The following is an 18,869-nucleotide window of genomic DNA, read 5'->3' as shown; positions in this document are numbered from 1 at the left end:
TCCGAAGACAGATTTTGAAATAGAAGTTCATGTTTCTTATTTATGAATATCAAAGTTCTAGTGACACCTTTTTGCAACAAAATGACAGTGTCCTTTATCAACAGTCTGAACTACATTATGCTCATCTAATGTGTCTCAGTATTTTCAGTCAAATAGGATGGTTCCTTGCATTTCAAGATGCAGACTGTTCTATAGTGCTACTACTGAACCATTCAGTCTGAAAATGTTTCATTCCAGTTGTGACTGAAGTTGCTGTATGTTAAGAATTGATGTTAAGGTGTAGTAAGTCCCACAACTCTAACTAAAGCCCTTGGAAATTTAATCACCGAACAGTTCTGAAAAATCTCACTCATAATTTATAGCATCAAGGTCACAGATCAGATCTAAACCCTTGAGGTACGTGATAATAATCTGTAGAGGATATTCATATTATCCCCTACTGTATATTATGAACTATCATCTTATTAGCTTGAAAAAAAACTTGTTTCTTTTATAAAAACATATTAGCTACTGCAATATAGTATAAACATTATACAATTAAATCTAAGAAGCTATGAATGCAGTTTTAACTTATCTACACACTCACTCCATTTCTTAGCATTGTCTACGTGGTTTTTAGGTGGTTTTAGGGTTCTACTTTGGTTGTGTTTGAAAAGAAAATCTCCCTGAGCAAACCAGCAATAAATGCTGACTCACGTTCCAGTCTGTGGGCAGTTAATAAAAGACAAAATGATGAAATATTTTTGATGGTGAAACTGTCACTGGTTGCTCAAAAACCCTTAATTGAGTGAAGATTTAAAAATGAAATGTGATACATTAAAGCTAAACCCCAGAGGTCTCACCTCGCAAGAAAAATAAACTATGAGTTCCGATTCCACTACTAAAGGTCAAAACTGTATAAGTGCATTTCGGGCAAGGATCACAGACTACTTCTAAATACTAATGGCTCCAATATACAGAAAGATTTTCTGATATGTCACAGATATTCCTTAAAACTTCATAATAATATCTATTGACTAGAAGGCTCTGTGATAACTTCTGAAAAAATGACTGAGCAAAGAACTCAAGAGGATCAAACAAGCATGTAGGGCAAATATGTGTCTAATGAGGGCAGACATATAACTTTAGACAGTGCTGAGAAATTTGCTGAACAAAATATTTCTAAGAAGGAATGCATTTTTCAGTTTTTCAGAGTATGTTGATCTTTTTAGATAGATTGATTGATCATTGATTTTGTGTCAGACGTAAAAGGGAGAACCATAATTTGTTGCTTATATCCATCTGCATTTTTAAACCCACTTGTTTATATGCTTGTGATAGATTTTTGGAAGGAAAAAAAATCTTAAAGATTATTGTATTGATATGAACTTCCAATAATTCTATTCAACCCTTTTTTAAATTTAACCCTTGCGAGGTTGCAGTATTGGTGGTTAAGAAAAGGGCAACTGACGTCATCTACCTGGACTTGTTCAAGTCATTTGACACTGTCCCACACGACATCCTTTTCTCTAAACTGGAGAGGCATGGATTTGACAGAGAGACCACTCAGTGGATAAGGAATGGCTGGATGACCGCACTCAAAGAGTTGTGGTCAAACTCTCTCCAAGCAGACACTGGTGGCGTGTGGCATTCCTCAGGGGTTGGTATCGGGACCAGCCCTTTTTAACATCTTTGTTGGCAACATGGACAGTGGGATAGAGTGCACCCTCAGCAAGTTTGCTGATGATACCAATCTGTGTGGTGCGGTTGAGACACTGGAAGGAAGGGATTCCATCCAGAGCCACCTTGACAGGCTTGAGAGGTGGGCCCATGCAAACCCCATGAAGTTCAACCAGGCCAAGTGCAAGGTCCTGCTCACGGGTCAAAACAATCCCAAGCACAAATACAGACTTGGTGAGAATGGATTGTGAGCACCCCTGAGAAGGACTTGGCAGTGTTGGTGGATGAGAAGCTCAACATGAGCCAAACCATTCTACAATTCTATGGTTCTTTTAGCGAGTATTTTATTGAGTTTTCTGTATTAACTAGATGTTCTATTAAATTTTCTGTATTTTTTTTCCCCTGGGATTGATATGAAGTTTACCAGCCTAGTCATCCTCATTTTTCTTTTTGCATGCTATTTCACCATCAGCACACTTCCAGCCTGCTGGAATCTCAAGCAGAAACAATTCTTCATGGGATTTTCACTCTTGTTTTTAATAGCAATATCTATTTGTTCTTGAATCTTGCAAAGTTCTTAGCATCAGCATTATCGTGTTTCAATAAACTGAACTACATGTATGCATTTTATGCAACTTTTCAGTGTATATAAAGAACATTTCCTGATCATGTAGACTTGAATGCAAGGAGGACAATGACCTTATTTCCAAACAAAATATTATCAAATACAGGAAATGTAAGATGTTATCCTCAAAAATTTAATCTAGTAAACAAAAAAGATATTTTCACTAGTAAAAAAATAAGAATAAAATTGCTTTCTAATGTTGCTGTTTCTTTACACTTTCTAGGGCTTTTAAAATGCATTGCAGTGTTTTGGAGGTACTACATTTCATTTTCCAGATGAAAGTTCCTCTCCTGGTTCACTGTTTAATCTGTTCTGCTTCCTTCCATAAGACTGCAAGTGCATCAATCATGCTTCATACTGATTTTTAAGGCAGAGTGTGGGTGGCATTGGGCTCATTGTTAAATTGATGAATTAATTTTTTTTAATTATTGCATTTAGAAGCTTTGTCTAGAAATAAATTATGTCAAATATTGTAAACAACACAGAACAAAATCAAACCTGACAAAAAAATAAGAAACTGTAGATGTGCAGAAACAGATAAAGCACTTACACAGGACAATACTTGTCATGCTAAAAAGGCATAGCTTCAGCAGAATAGCAGACTAGCTGTTATTAGTCTTTTTAGTGGACATTGCAGCTAGGAAAATTGGAAGAAAATAAATGAAAAAACATTATGCATAGGTAAAGGTGATCGTACCATGTCTGCTTGCATTCAAAAAGGGAAAATGATGTCTGGCCTTGTGGGCAGACAAAAATAGGTGACATAGTCATTCCCAGTAGTGAATGAAACATGGTCTGTAGGGAGGGGAATATGCAGGAAAGGCTCTTTCAAGGGAAGAAGATTTGCTTTTTTTTTTTTTTTTTTTTTTTTTGATATGGCAGAGAAATCAATGCAAAGGGTGAAAAAATGTTGACATGAAATTAGCAAAGACTATGTAACATTTGAATATCACTCCAATCTGAAAACTTCATATGTTCATATTAAAGACAAAAATCTCCATAATTATCACCCTGTGAAAGGATTAATTGTGAAGGTGAGGTTGCAAACAATACAGAATGTGTCCATATGTAATACAAGAGGTTTTGTTTCTCAATCTGCATTAAGTATTATTCACTGTTGTCCCCTGAATAAGTAGTAGTAAATACTGAGTTAATTTAGACAAATGTATTTCATTATGCCCTTCTGATAGAGAAACACAATATTTATAAAGGAGTGTACCACTGGGAATAATGTTATGTCAATCAGAGAAAACGTAAAATTCAGTATAAAAATACCTGAATGTTTGAGAACATATGCCAGATTTAGTGATGTGATTCCAGTATTTATAAAGCAGTTCAGTAACGTAAAAGCTGAATTAGAGTTTAAGTAAGACTGAAGTCTATCACTTACTATCTACAGCGGATATCTTAAATCCATAATGAATTTGCAAGAAGGGAAAACTGTTTGCTGAGTCTGAGGAAAGACGGATTTTTTCCTCCTCCAGAAGAAAGTGTTATTGTGGTCCAGTAGAAAGCCATATATGGACAATGTTTTTAAACATTGTTTGTCATTTCTACAAAGAGAAATATATCACCTGAAAATACTTAAAAATTCTTTCCCTATCTCTGTGTGTACCTCATATATCCCAGAACAGCTCTTCTTTTTAGGAAAGTCAGACTTGTCAAAGAGGTTGTAAATTAATCTTGATGTCAAAATTTTAAAGAAATCAGTTTTTTCTAAAACCAAATATAGCACTCTTAATTTTGTATATGTTTACAATTAGTACTTCTTATGGCAAGATGCTCAGAGAAAAAAAATAAGTACAACTTTTAAGAAATAAAAATTGATGTACCTCGCAGTTGTGCTCACTGGAACATTTCCAAATGAGTGAGTTATTTTTTACTTCTCTGGTCACAGAATGCTCTGAATGCAGTGATGTCATTTTGACAGCAAGAATCCATACAGTACACAGCTCACATGCAGGAATAAAGTAATGAATTCAGACTCTTAGCTTAATAAATATTAAGACTGGATGATCGGATGGACTTTAGTAAGGATTTTTCACAATATTTCACTGAATATATTATTTTTACATTTGCCTTTATCAATAAATGTGGTCAGAAAAAGTGAAACAAAATAAACGTAAATTATATATGTACTTTTTGCTGTTATTGGAGAGGGAAAAAAAGGATTGATAACTATATTTTGTATCATCTTTCAGAAAATGTGTTTATTGAAAGAAAGGGAATTTAGAGATGCTGTCAGAAACAATTTAATCAATGTGACAGAGAATAAGACCCGTTACCCATGCCACTGAATATCTAGGGAGAGGGGGGACCAAAAAAAACGGAACGAAGTCAGATATATGGATGGCTTTCTCCTTCACTTCGTGAAGATGTCTTCAGTAAGATGGAAATAGCACTGCTGACGTGGTACAGATTTCATTCAGAGCACCTCTGTCTCATTGCCCTGATCCTTTCAAATTGCAATGAACTTTCATAGCTGTATTTCAGCATCAGTCTGGAAGCTCATCTGGTACTAAAAGGCAATTGTAGTTGTGTATCAGTGATCAGCAATTTCTGCAAGAAGGCTCTGACAATTGAGAGCTACTAGCTTGTTTGAATTTTGGAGTCTCTGCCTATATCAGAAAGAAAGACAATTTTCTGTTTGAAAGTATCCAAGCCTTTTGATTTTGTGTGTTTTGCTAAGATTATCTATTTCTTCAGACTGTTTTTGCTTTTGAGGGTTGAATAGAAAGGGAATGATACACTACACACAACAGATCAGAAATACTTGCTAAGGCTCAACATGATGGCCAATATAGATCAGGCACCAGGCCTAGGATTTATAATGTCAAGCTGTGGATGTCAACACCTTGACTAGTCACTGTAGGCTCATTTTACGGTTAACAGATTGCACTGTTTCCTGCAGCGAGAGCCACACACATCTAATTTGGGTTCAGGAGACTAGTTAGCTGACACGAATTGAACCTTGAGCTCCTGACCACTAGTTTTATTCAAAAAATCTTACTGACATTTATTTACACTGTACATTTGCCATTCTTTTATATATGTAGAATTTTAAAAAATTCAATTATATCCTACAATGATCATAAAAAGTAATCTTTTCTTTCTTTAAATTATGTCTTTAACATTAGGTATAATAAGTTTATTTGCAATAAAAGTAATTATTAATGAAGATCAACTGGTATCTTACTTTTAGTAAAACCATGCTACAGTTATGATATGCTTCGGGAAGCTGCAAACCTAGATGTAGTCTTAGCATTTTTTTCAAAAGTTAAAATATTTGGTCCCTTTATTAACAGACAGTGTATGACTTATGTATGTCTTGCATCATAACTGCAATATGATAATTTTCCGAAGTGTTACTAAATAGCAAACACTAAAAATATTTTGTGATGGGCCTAGATTATGAGTTGTAAGGCCAGAAAGGCTCTCTGTCTTGAATGCTGGAGAATGACAGCCACTTACTCATGGAGAAAGTGGTACAAGAGTTTTCAAAGAGCAGGCAGGTGTTAGGCTTGTAGGATGAGTCTTCACTGTTACAGTTGTTCACTACATTAGGGACTACTCTCTTCTGTGGGGGCCTCTCTAGAGGGGACATACCAAGTTTTTATCTGGGAATGTTCCAGCTGGGGAAGGGAATCATAATCATAATGAATTGCTGTATTGAGTTAGAAATGCTAATAAAGGTAGAGCTACTTTACTTAAGATAAGAAAATATATATACCTCTAGTCATGAAGAAATTCCTTTGAACACTTCTTAGGAATGTTTGAGTCAAAATTAAAAAAAAAAAAAGAGTGATTACTTTGGTCTTTTTCTCACACTTTTGATGCAACCAACACTTTTGCTTCTTCTACTCGTAATATGATAGTAGTGCCTAGGAAAAAAGCAGTGTCATTCACTGGACTTACATCATTAAAGTATTTTTCAGACTTTTCTCAGTTCTTTTCAGCATTGCTAAGTTCCTTTGGACAGCAATGATATGACAAGTTCATGTTTTACATATCTGTGAAATTTTAGGAAAGTTATTTCTGTTCTACACAAGATAAAGTAAGATTAGATTCATATGTCCATGATCAAATTAATCATATCTTAACAAATAGTTCCAGCAAGGATTGTCTTTACCAATTTAATTAATTATCATTGTGCAAAATCCACTTAATTCTCAATAATTAAGTGTCAGGAATTACAACTATGCATCTTAAAAAAATCGAATATGTATCATTATCTGATTTTCACCTGGATGATGTTTTAATAGTGGAAAGATTAAAATTAATAAATAGAAGATAAGCTCAAACAGAAGGCTGAATATTTATGTTATTTGAAAACAGGGACAGTGATTGATATGAACAATATGTGTAAATGGAAAAAAAAATTACTGTTAGGGTAAGAAAATCTCATAAGAACATTTAAAATGATTGTATAGTGGGGTAACAGGTACTTTATTAAAGCATCATAATAAAGTCAACATTGAGAGGTTAATGGTGGTGCAGTCTGAGACTTCTGAGGCAAATCTAATTTGAGTGAGAGACCAAACTGATTCTCTCCAGGTCCTAGCATAAGCAAGAAGAGAAGAATAAGTACTCCTATTGCATCCTCTGTAAAATATCCTGCCTTGTACTCCTTGCTTAAGGCCTGTGTATCTGGAAAACTAATCTGAATAATAAATCAATGTATGCAGGTCCTCTTTCAGAAACAGTTTTTGATACAAATGCTCAGGAAACTGAGCAAGCATATAATTAAACCATATCTATTTTCAAATTCAAGCCTAGGCAAAAACTCCGTTGTGTTGGATATTACAAGAGTGTCAGTTGAGCAGCTGTCAGCAGCACAGGCTTTCGTGCATTCAGCTTTCCCATCCACTATGCATATGTTATCTTCTCCTAGGCACTCCCATCTTGCAGAGACGAGACCTGAATAAGAAGGAAGTTATTTAGAGACACTGCTGGAATCTATAAACATTGAAATACCCCACTATTAAACTGAAGAGGATAACAAAAAGAATAAAGTAAGTTTTATGATTATTTTCACCAAATAGGAGCATAATAAAGTTTGACACTAAGACTTTTCCCCAATCTAGAGTAAGACAAGAAAAAAATGGATTTTTTTCACTATGATGTGTAGACTCTATATAAATTGATTCAGACTCATGCTAAACAGAAGCAGAATCCAATGCAGGCTAAAAATGCTGGTAAATATACATCATCTTGCTTTAAATCTTTCAGAACACATTTGATATGGAAAAAAAAACTATTGGAGCTTTATATAACGGTTTAAAACCCTGTCAAATTTACCATCATGAAATATTTCAAAGAGTTTTAAAATTAAAATTGCTGATTGCCCCACTACTTTTTTTTTATTCCTGTATTTTGTGTACATGTCCCACTAGGTCTTAAACTCCTGAACACTGGCAGAAATTTTATGTGTTCACTGTAGATATTAAACATTTAGAGGTTTTTTTGGGTCATGTGATGGCTGGAGTAGGAGATTGGAATTCTTACAGGTATTAAGACAGATATGGGCAGGCGTTGACACCAGTCATGAGTTTATCTCATGGAAAAGGTTTATTGTGGAACACCAAAAAGAAAACATGTGAAATAGAGTTTTTCATTAAAAAGTATGTTAAGCAGTGCAATGCTTTTTATTTTTATGAAAGGACATTTGAAACAAAGATCTTTGTTTTATGCCCTATGATAAAATCTGACTTCTTTTCCATAAAAGAGTTCTCTGTAGTAATCGTCATCAACACTGCGGTCATCACATAGGTGGAAAATGAGCTCTGTTTTCCAAGTGATAGAACTGAGCTTGGCTAAACTATGATTACAGATTGTTTGTTATCTGGGTCTACTTTAATTTCAATCCATAAATTATACTACTCTTTTCCCTGAACTACAGTGAAAGTCTGATTTTTAGAGATACTGAGCATTCAGACCTCAAACTTTTTTCAGTTAGCAGCTTGGTTTTGCACTGTCGTTCAAAAGCAGCATTTAAATAAAGCTATAATGTGTAATAAAATATATTATGGGCAAAGGAGCTGTGTATATTTTAGGCAAGAATCAAAGCAATAGATGGAACCAAGCATTAAATAAAACCAGTTAGATTTTGCTGCTATATGAAATGGGGCTTCTTGGGGCTATTTTTACAGTGTACTCAGGGCTCATATGTTAGCTTTAGAAGATGTCAAATGTATGAATGGCATGATCAGCTTTCAAATGTACTCATTGCTCAAAGAAGTAAAAAAAATGAAGAGAAGAATAATGCCATTGTTTTTTCCCAGTGCAATAGTTATATTGGGAAATACGGGGAATATAATAACAACAACAACAAGAAGTTTAATTATCAGTAGAGGTGTAATTAGATTACTCCTCGTCAAGAAAACAGAGTACTTGCGATGGATTACCATTGATATATTATCTTCTAATTTTACCATGTGGGATTTGTCATACTGCCCAAGAATACTTCAAGTTCATGAGTTCAGTGGGGAATAAAATGATAAACTGTGCTTATTCTACTCAAGGACATAATCTCTCATAGAAGCAAGCAAATGGACTTCTTGTCATGAATATCAAAAGGAAAAGTACATTTAATTTCTTACGGAATCTGTTGTGAAACAGAGAGACAAAAGTCATATTGATAACAGCTTGAAAAAAAAAGACATCAGAAAAGACAAAGACTGACAAATTTATGCAAATCAGCAATTCTTGCACAACAAATAGCTCCATACAGTTCTTGTATCAACAAGGAATACTTATGTAACTATGAACTTGGAGAGTCAGAACCAAACATCTCTTAATATTTTTAAAACAAATATAAACATAACTGAAATATATTTTCCAAATCATATGGGAAAAAAAAGCTTTCTACAATTATAATATAATTTCAGTTAAAAGTTATACTTACAGGTATTAAGAAATAATGTGTGCACTTTATACTTTTTCAAAAAAAAAGACACTTATAAAATTGAAATAATGTTTTTGTATTCCTGAGCTTATTTAGTTGAATTCATTTAGAGGTAGGATTTTGGCAAAACAGCTTTAGTTGTGTTATCAGTGAGCATATCCTTGTTTGTACTTACGTTGCAGCAACTTCCTCCTTAAACCCTCCCTGCATTTAAACTTGTGTCAACCCAGTGAAGATAAATGTTCTGTCTTAGAGAATACGGAAAATAGCATTGTGTCCAACAGTTCAAATACTATCCTGAATTTCTCTTTGGGTGTCAACATAATAAATATATAGTCTTTACAAACGAAAATAATTTTCCTGTTCACAAGAAAACTAATGATAACAACATGGAAAAGGCTGAGATACCCAACAATTTATTTGCCTCAGTTTTCACTGGCAATCACTCTTCTCACATCTCCAAGGCCTTGAACCTCAAGACAGGGACTGGTGGAATGAAGTCTCATCCACTGTAACAGAAGATCAGGTTCAAGACCACCTGAGGAATCTGGACACACATAAGTCCATGTGACTTGATAAGATGCAGCACAGGGTATTGAGGGAACTGACAGATCTAGTTGCCAAGCCACTCTCCAACACATTTGAAAAGTCATGGGACTCAGACTAAGGCCCAGTGGCTGGAGAAAAGGGAAACATCACACCCATTTTTAAAAAGAATAAAAAGGAGGACCCTGGGAGCTTTCGACCTGCTGACCTTACCTCTGTGCTCAGTGACATAATGGAATAGATCCTCCTGGAAGTTATGCTGAAGCATATTGAAGATGGGGAGGTGACCAGAAACAGCCAACATGGACTTATAAAAGGGAAATTGCGCCTGACAAATCTTGTGGCTGTCTACAATGAAGTGTCTGCATCGGTGGACAAGTGAAGAGCAACTGACGTAATCTACCTGGATTTCTGTAAGAGCTTTGATATGGTTCCCCATAACATTCTTACTTCTAAATTGGAGAGATGTGCACGTGAAGAATGGACTATTTGATGGATGAGGAATTAGCTGGAAGGCCATATCCGAAGAGTTTTAGTCAACAGCTCAATGTCCAAGAGGAAATCAGTGATGAGTGGTGCCCCTCAAGGGTCTATACTGGGACTAGGACTCTTTAATCTTCAACAGGAACATAGATAGTGGGATTAAGTGTACCCTTAACAACTCTGCGGATGACATCATCCTGAATGGTGCAGTTCATATGCTTGAGGGAAGGCATGCCATCCAGAAGGACCTTGACAGACTTGAGAAGTGGGCTGCCAAGAACCTTATAAAGTTGAACAAGGTCAAGTGCAAGGTCTTGCACCTGGTTGAGGCAATTTCCAACATCAGTGCAGACTGGGTGATGAATTGCTTGAGAGCATCCCTGCAGAGAAAGACTTGCAGGTAATTGTATATGAAAAATTGGACATGAGACAGCAATGTGTGCTTGGAGCCTAGAAAATCAGTCCTATCCTGGAATTTTATGGTGAGCATGTCAAAACACTGGAACAGATTGTCTGGAGAAGTGGATGCCCCATCACTGGAAGTGTTCAAAGCCAAATTGAACAGGATTTGAGCAACCTGCTCTAGTGAAAGATGCCTTTGACTATGGCAGTGAAATTTGACTAAACTATTTTAGAAGTCCCTTCCAATCCAAATCATTCTATGATTCTTAAGATTTTTTAATGATTTTTGAGACTTCAGTGCAAGCAGTTCTACATTTCATATAACAATGTAGTGTATTCCTATGTAAACATAAATAATTGCATTTTCAAGTTTTTTATTATTTTTTATGTCTCATGAGTTGTTATTTTAATAACATCTATTTCAAAACCACTGTAATTATGTGGTCCATCTTACGTAGTTACAGTAGATAGTACTTTCTTTATAGGCAAGCAGCCTGACAAGTCAAGATAATTAAATAGCTTAAACATTTGTTTTGATGCAGTTACTAAATAATTTGTTTACTGATAATGAATTAATATTAACTTAGTAATGAGGTATATGTACTTAAGTATTCTTTTTTCTTTTTACCGTCTATACCGGTTTATCTCTTAAAGTCATCTGCATGCACTTCCAGAGTGTTTTTGGCTGAAAATATTCTTCTACTGTCCTATTTCTGTTGCAAAATGCAAGAAGAGTTATTTACATCTCATACACGGCAATCAACAAAGCTCATTTCATTTAGACAAAGTTTTAAATGCACTAAAAGAAAATGAAAATCCGTATCATGTGATTCTGATGTGATCTCAAGAGAGTAATCCTTGCTGTTAAAATAACAATTATTAAAAATTCAACACACACTATGTGAACATGCAGAGGAAGAAAGCAGGCCTGCCATTTCAGTACCTTGCAGATGATAGACTTTTCATTTGACTGTTAACATGTAATAAAATCATTCTTCCAAGCTGAACCTCTTTTTTTTTTTTTTTTTTTTTAAATTTCACTCTCCTAGATTTTATGTGGTTCCTAGGAGATCTTGAAAACCATGACCTGAGCACATCATTCTAATTATGTAATCACTTGGCATTTTTTTCAGAGTAAAAAAGTCAGCTGCCTTCACAGACTAACACATACCTTTGCACTATTTGTTCTGGCACAGTCATTATTTTCTGGAAGACTAAATTGGTTTAGATCCTGTTTTATAACCATTCTGCTCTATCATGCTCACTACAGACAAGCCAGACACTGATTATCACATCCACCACCTGTTTTCCCTTGTTAGTAAACAGTAGATCCAGATGTATGTCACCCAAGATCGTGATGTGACCACCAGCACCTTCCAGAAATCTTGACTGCTTGAAGCTCACTGCACTGCCCTGCCAGTACATGTCAAGGATGTTGAGGTCCCCCATGAGAACTGGGATTTGTGACACAGAGAAGTCCTTCTATGGTTTGAAGAAGATTTGTATACTTCCTCACCCTGGTTGGGTGGACACAATCCCACTGTGGTGTCATCCTTACTGGCATGATCCTCTGATGTGGCCTTATGAGCTCTCACCGTGCCTCTTGCTTATCTCAGAGAGCAGCCCCATGTATCCAAGTTGCTCCTTCACAGTAAGGGCAGCCTCTCTCCTTATTCTGTCTCTCTAGAAGATCTTGCACCTGTCCATCACTTAATGCAGTTGTGCAGCTGTCGTACCACATCTCACTTTTTCAAACAACATCCCAATTTTGTGTCTAGAGCTCTAGTTACTCCTGCTTGTTGCCCAGGCTGCATACATCTGCGAGCATGTACTTGACGTTGGTCCCCTTCCACCTTGTTTCATAATTTCTTAGGTCTCTCTTGTTACCATTGCTCTGTGTCCTTTGCTTTCCACCCTTTTCTACCATTTATCTCTGTACTTGACTGTGATTTGCAGTCTCACTCCTCCATTTTCCTAGTTTAAATTTCTACTGACCAGGTTGGCAAAAGTGCTTTTGCTCCACTTTGCCAGAGCTAACACATCTCTCCCCAGCAGTCTTTTATCCTCAAAGGTTCTGCGATAATAAAAGCCAAAATCTTGATGTTGTCACCAGCTTGGTGTCAACTGGTGATACCACCAGCTGATGGAAACCATATACTGACCAGAATGATCTTTTCTCTTCATCTGGTATCAGCCACTGAACCTAGTAATAGATGAGTGAGAGAAAGCTTAGCTTGGAGAAGCACCAGATCTAGCTAAGCCCAAGCCACATAACAGCACCAAGAAGAGTATATGTAGTGGTATTGAGCGACTTCCTCTAGTCGGGGAAAAAAATCTCCCATTTGCTGACCTGAATTGCTGTCTAAGGAGTTTTGCTCCTTGCTGAGAGCTTGGATCTGGGATGTTGCTAATTCTCTTGGTGATTTGTCAAGATGTTTTTGTTCTTCTGGAAAGCTGACATTCATTTTTAATGTCTTTTATTTCAAAAGAAGCAGAATGTCACAATGAGTAAGAACATACTTGCCAATTAAACTAAGTGCTACCAATGCAGTGTATGTGTTTCAACTTTTATTTCTGGGTTGCCTGAAGACATTGATGTTCCTGGCAACTTTGTCCACTGTTCTGCTAGAAAATTCCCACCTCCACTTCAGACATGAATTGAAATTAAAAGCAGTTTAAATGAGCATAAGTGTAGTACTATGGATGAAAAAGATGAAAACCTTCTGTTCTGCTCCATTTTGTGTGTCGATAGAGGCACATCCAGCAGGAGATGAAGCAGACAGAAAGTTTTAAAAGCCACTCAGATACTCCTAAAAGCTGTACCTAATTCATCTACTATGATAAATGATTGGAAAATATATTTTATAACAGTACAGTCTGGTAGCTTGACAACATGAACCAAATTATGATGTAGCCCTTGTAAAGCATTACTATGAAGGAAACCTCCTTTATATCACACATTCTTATTAGATAATAAGAACGATGGATGAAAGTTGAAGGTGAAATACTTTTAGTTAAAATTGGCCAAATTATTAGATAAATCAGCTTTTCTTCCTTATCTCCAAGTATGTTATTTGAGTACATCTTCCAAGCTATATCAGCCTTTTTCACCACATATCTGGAAGAAAATAAGTTATTCCTTTACAACAGGATGACCCAAACATACAGGAAGTCCTATACAACAGAAGCAGATCACTGATACATGGTTGGTTATGGAAGCTAGGAGCAATAGCATTTTAATGAAGTTGGTATCGTCCAGATTATTTCATGGATGAAAGTGGCATTGATAATATCTTAACAATGTACTATTCTAGGATCACAGCTTTGTATGAAGAAAACGCTGTTGGTGATACATGGAAGAAAGGAGAGGAATTGAAAATGCAATATTAAAAAAAAACCTGTTGTTTTTTACTCATATTTTTCTTCATACTATTGCCAGATTTCATGAAGAAAGGAAGCAGAAAAACCTGTAAGAATGTACTTAAAGAAAACATACCTTGTAATGGTAAACTAAATAACTTTTTTTTAGTAATTTTTTTTTCATCGGACCATTTAATTCAATGGTGACTGCAACCTAAAATTAGGTACATAGGCTTCTTAATATAAAAAACGTCCTATAGAAGACCATGATGCTGAAGAAATATATCTCTGCTTTGTTTAAAAATTATTCTTGCCAACTAAGAGAAACTGGTTCAAATTTCTGTTGCCCCAAAGAATGCAAAAAAAGAAAGAAGCAAACAAAGAAAGGAAGGAAGAAAGAAAGACAGGAAAGAAAGACAGGAAAGCAGGAAGGAAGGAAGGAAGAAGTAGAGAAAAGAAGAAAAGAATGAAGAAAGAAAGGAAGAAAAAAAGAAAGAAGGAAGGAAAGAGAAGTCATGCAAACTGGATATAAACAGTGAAAGGACACAGACAGTTTTGGCAAGAGAAGCGAGAGCTAATCAACAGCCGTGAAAGGTCTCTGCTGATGACATTAGCAACCCAGTTTTGCTGAGTGACCGATCAAGTGACACAAAGTAATACAGAATCTCTCTGTGAAAATATATCATGGGTTACTGTATGAATAAAGGACATAGTGTGTTTTTTCTCATATCAAATGGAGATCATAGAATCATAGAATCATAGAATGGTTAGGATTGGAAGGGACCTTCAAAGGTCATCTAGTCCAACCCCCCTGCAAGAAGCAGGGACATCCCCGACTAGATCAGGTTGCTGATCATCAGCTAAAGAGATTAAATTTCCACCTTTATACAAACTGTAAGTGAATAAACAATAATGTTCTACACAATAAAGATATTCTGCAATGGAAAATAAAAGCAATTATGTAGAAAGTAAAAAGGAAAGCCAAAGAGACTTCATTACTTGATCTACCACAGCATCACAAAGCTTAAAATTTTATGACCATTGCTTTCACATAAAATAAATTTTGACTATTTATAAAGAATTAATTTTATCTATTGAAAATGGTTTATCTTACATTGTTACTAGACCTAGATACAAGCATAATATCTTTAGATTATTACTATTTTTAGTAGAAATCTTTGGGAAAAAAATCAGTAGGTTGGTAGTAAGTGGAAACAGATTCTAACTGAGAAAGTCTAACTTGAAAGTATTTGGATTTTTTAGGTCAAATGTTGACAAGTAAATTAAAAAATAAACACAACTTGTATTATATGTATACCTTTCTGTCCTTAAGTGTAAGGGCATAGGTGAAATTGTTGCTGATAAGTGTTGGGAAATAATATCAAATGTTACTCTATCATTTTTTTTTCTGAAGCTTTGCTTCCTTTTAAGAGGTCCTTTTGTACGGACCAGTGCCACTAAGTGTAATACCAGTTTTGCTTTTTTTCAGTCCTTTTTTTTTTTTTTTCCTGTGCTGCTCATTCACAAGGAAATTAATCACCTGTTGATTCTCTTATGAAGTATGAGTTTGCACACAGGATTTATTGCCAGTTGGAGCTGCTATACTATAGGAAAGCAGGAAGGGAAGGAAAGAAATGAAAGGAAGAAGCTAATCAAGGAAGAGAAATACAAAAGGAAAGGAGGAAGAAAGAGAGGCAGTGAAAGAGGGAGGAAAGCAGGAAGGAAGGAAGAAAGGAAGCAAGAAAGCTAATTTTTTTTAATGTCCAGTCCTATTTTTAACCCTATTCTTTAATATATTTTCCTAAGACTGTACAATATTGCTTTAGTATCTCAGCCAGTGCTTAATACTTAGGCATTTTGTCATTGATTTTCTTGTTTGTTAGCATGATGCGTATTGCTTCCTTTTTTTTTTTTTTCTAACAATGCTCCTTTTGTCTTTTAAGTGAAGTCGCATTGTATGCAAAGAAGTCGACAAGGAGACTAAGCTCCTTAGAGCTTTGCAAGTTTACAAGAGATTTGCACTTTGAATTGTTACTTTGTTTCCTGGCAGCTATAGATTGAAAGAATGTAAAATAAATAATCCAAAAATATGATCATTAAATAGTTTCAGTTGGTAGTTTCTTTTAATTTTAAGAGAATACCAAAGACTGGATATTTCTGCTCAGCTCTGAACACAGGTGATTTGCAAATCAGGGCTTGGGGATGAAAAGGGGAAAGGCACTTCTGTCTGAGTCATCTTCTGGAGTGGAATTAAAGAGTGGAAAATTCTGTGTAATATTAAACTGTGTACCAAGCTCCCTCAATATTTCAGTATTCTTTCTAGTCATTTACAGACCTGCAAGTCCCTGTTCTTCGTGAAGGTAACTTCTGTACAGGTTGGTCATTCAGCATTTAGTAGGGAGTGCTCAGTGGAAAAAAGGAGCAGTAAGGATGCTGCACGTCTTGCCCCATCGTGGGACTTTTATCCACAGGAGATATCTGAAGCAGATATTCACATGTGATAAGGTCTCCAGATTTTGCAGTTCATGCAACACCAACAAGACTAAAATTTGCAGAGTCAAGGTGGTGACCATCTATAGGATTCTCCACCTAGTAACAGCAAAATGTGGCATTCAGAGAATGGATACTGTGCAGAAAAGCCCAGCAAAGCAATGTGTTTGCCATGTCAATATATTTGTCAGGATGAGAACTCAGAAGTCTGTCTTTCTACCAAAGCTTTCAGCAGTCGCTTCACCAAAAAGGAACTTGCAATTGTTTTAAAGTAGTTCTCCTTTATTCTTTCACAACTTTTAGAGACTGCTTAGTCCAGTGCCTTTGAAACTCTGCAATGGGAAAGGATGTCAGTAAGTTATGGATTGTCCCTGAACACAGCACCAGTGACTGTCATGACTTCTAGACCCTTCTTGAACAGCAGCAGACACTAACGCAGCAAACGTCAGCAAGTACTGGCCAAACTTGTCCCACCTTCTTCTTTTCCCTGTATATACCTCTAAAGACCTTCCTCTTTGCTACATAAAGATATTTGATTTCCACTTAGCTAAAGCACACAAACTCGTGTGTGTGGTATTTGAAATGCCAGACCTCTTTGCTTCCATTGTTAGCCAACTAAACACAGAAGTAAAAGCAAAACAAGCATTTCCTCCACTTCGCCCCCCGAAAGGAGAGATGACATCGAGACTCTGACTGTCTGCTAAAAGCCGAGGTCTCATCAGAGTTCCTCTCTCTCTTCTTGTCCCTCTTTAGTACCGGCAGCTGTTATCTGAGGGAGTGGCTGGTGAGGGCACGCTTCATGCAGTGCAGAAGGAGGGTGCCCTCTACTGGATGAGCTGCCACTGGCTGGGTTCTGCTACTGTTCTGCTCCTGAGCAGAGTAGTCGACTCAAACTGATGTGACAAGAAGGGTTTTAAACCAGCTCCCAGCCCTGTGAGGGAGCAATGGAAAACGCTGACAAGCAAAAGGCCTGCAGTGACATGAAAAAAAAAGGGAACGCATAATCAGCAAAACAGGGCTTAAGTAGAATCACCTCAAACATTTGCATGTAAACAAGGAAGTGTCTACACAGCATCACTTCAGGGGAAAAACCACAGATCCTTTCTGTAAATCAGCGTGCTGGGGTGCCTCTCTGAGGTGCCCTTACATGGTTGCAGCATGGAGAATAAACACAACTCCATGTGGAATTGCATGGCTGTGATCTTGCTGGGATCACAGAGACGTGATGGGATGGTTCCCATGACTGGCATGCTATAATGGATGGATATAGGCTTTTTAGAAAGAACTGCTGTGAGAGACTGTGTCGAATGTTTGTCTCAACATTGTTGAAGCGTCAAACCATCACCTAAACAATGGTACATCCGTCAAACCATAGGACTGGAGTCTTCCTGTTTTCCTGCAAGATGATTCCCTTATCTTGCAAGCCAGTCAAGCCACAGGACTGGAAGCTTCCTGTTTTTTCCTCCTATTTTCCCACAAACCTGAATGCAGAGCTGATTCTGCAAAATTTAGCCTTACCCCTACGTATGCACCCAGACCCAGGCCAGAAAAACAGAGGGGCCCAGAGACGGTATTGGGCATGCGTATCACCGCCAGGTGAGGGGTGCGGCCAAGGAAACCCGCTCTTGGAATATGTGACATGGATAAGACGAACGATAAAAGGACAGAAATGACCAACATCAGACGAAACGTTTCCCCCACCGAGTCAACTGGACTGTCGGGACGCCGCAGCTCCGTGGTGGTAGCTATTGCAACTGAAACTCTTTTCCCTCTTTCCTTTCTTTCTCTCCTTTCTCTTGCATTTGCGAACTTCTTGTCGGGTTAATAAAGTTACCTGGCGCTTGACTCCGTTTTGAGTCTTAATTCTGTTCCCGAGAAATACGAACAAAACCATGCTCCGGTGTGTGTGAGGTTGGTCTAGCCGCCCCTAGCCTCCCAGACTCGTCTGAGGTCGGCTAGAACGCAAGGGGGCCTTCCTCCCACCCGAAATCGGAGCGTGACAACTGCCTGGGAAGACAAGTATGGGCAGTTGTCCTTTATCTGAGAGCAGCATGTGGGGATGGATAATGAGTTAGTGACAGCTTTTGGGCAAGGATTAAGCAGCAGACCAGAATAGGTGATACGATAGTGGATGTCTGCTAAGCTGCCTGATCAGGAAGAAAAGTGGATGAGACCTTCTTCAGACAGTTGGAAGCAGCCTCACATTTACAGGCCCTGGTCTTCATGGTGGACTTGAACCACCTCAATATCTGCCAGATGGACAGCACAGCACAGCATATGTCCAAGTGGAGACTGGCGATGAGTTGGTGGATCGGTATTGGGACTGGCCATGTCTTTGTTGGTGGCATGGACAATTGGATAGAGTGCACCCTCAGCCAGTTTGCCGACACCAATCTGTGT

At 37.1% G+C, this 18,869-nt stretch overlaps 1 long non-coding RNA gene across 1 annotated transcript in view; it reads left to right on the top strand.

The window, feature by feature from the left end:
* Window positions 1-7,273, top strand: part of LOC147596300 (uncharacterized) — a 57,564-nt gene extending 50,291 nt beyond the window's left edge. The window contains exon 4 of the long non-coding RNA XR_015261493.1: window positions 7,176-7,273. This is a non-coding gene — a long non-coding RNA (uncharacterized LOC147596300). The remainder of the gene's footprint in view (window positions 1-7,175) is intronic.
* Window positions 7,274-18,869: the final 11,596 nt, after the last annotated feature.

Source organism: Chlamydotis macqueenii, chromosome Z, assembly GCF_036417535.1.
Source record: "Chlamydotis macqueenii isolate bChlMac1 chromosome Z, bChlMac1.mat, whole genome shotgun sequence".
NCBI classification, from domain to species: Eukaryota; Metazoa; Chordata; class Aves; order Otidiformes; family Otididae; genus Chlamydotis; species Chlamydotis macqueenii.
This window is presented reverse-complemented; position numbering and strand designations above follow the sequence as displayed.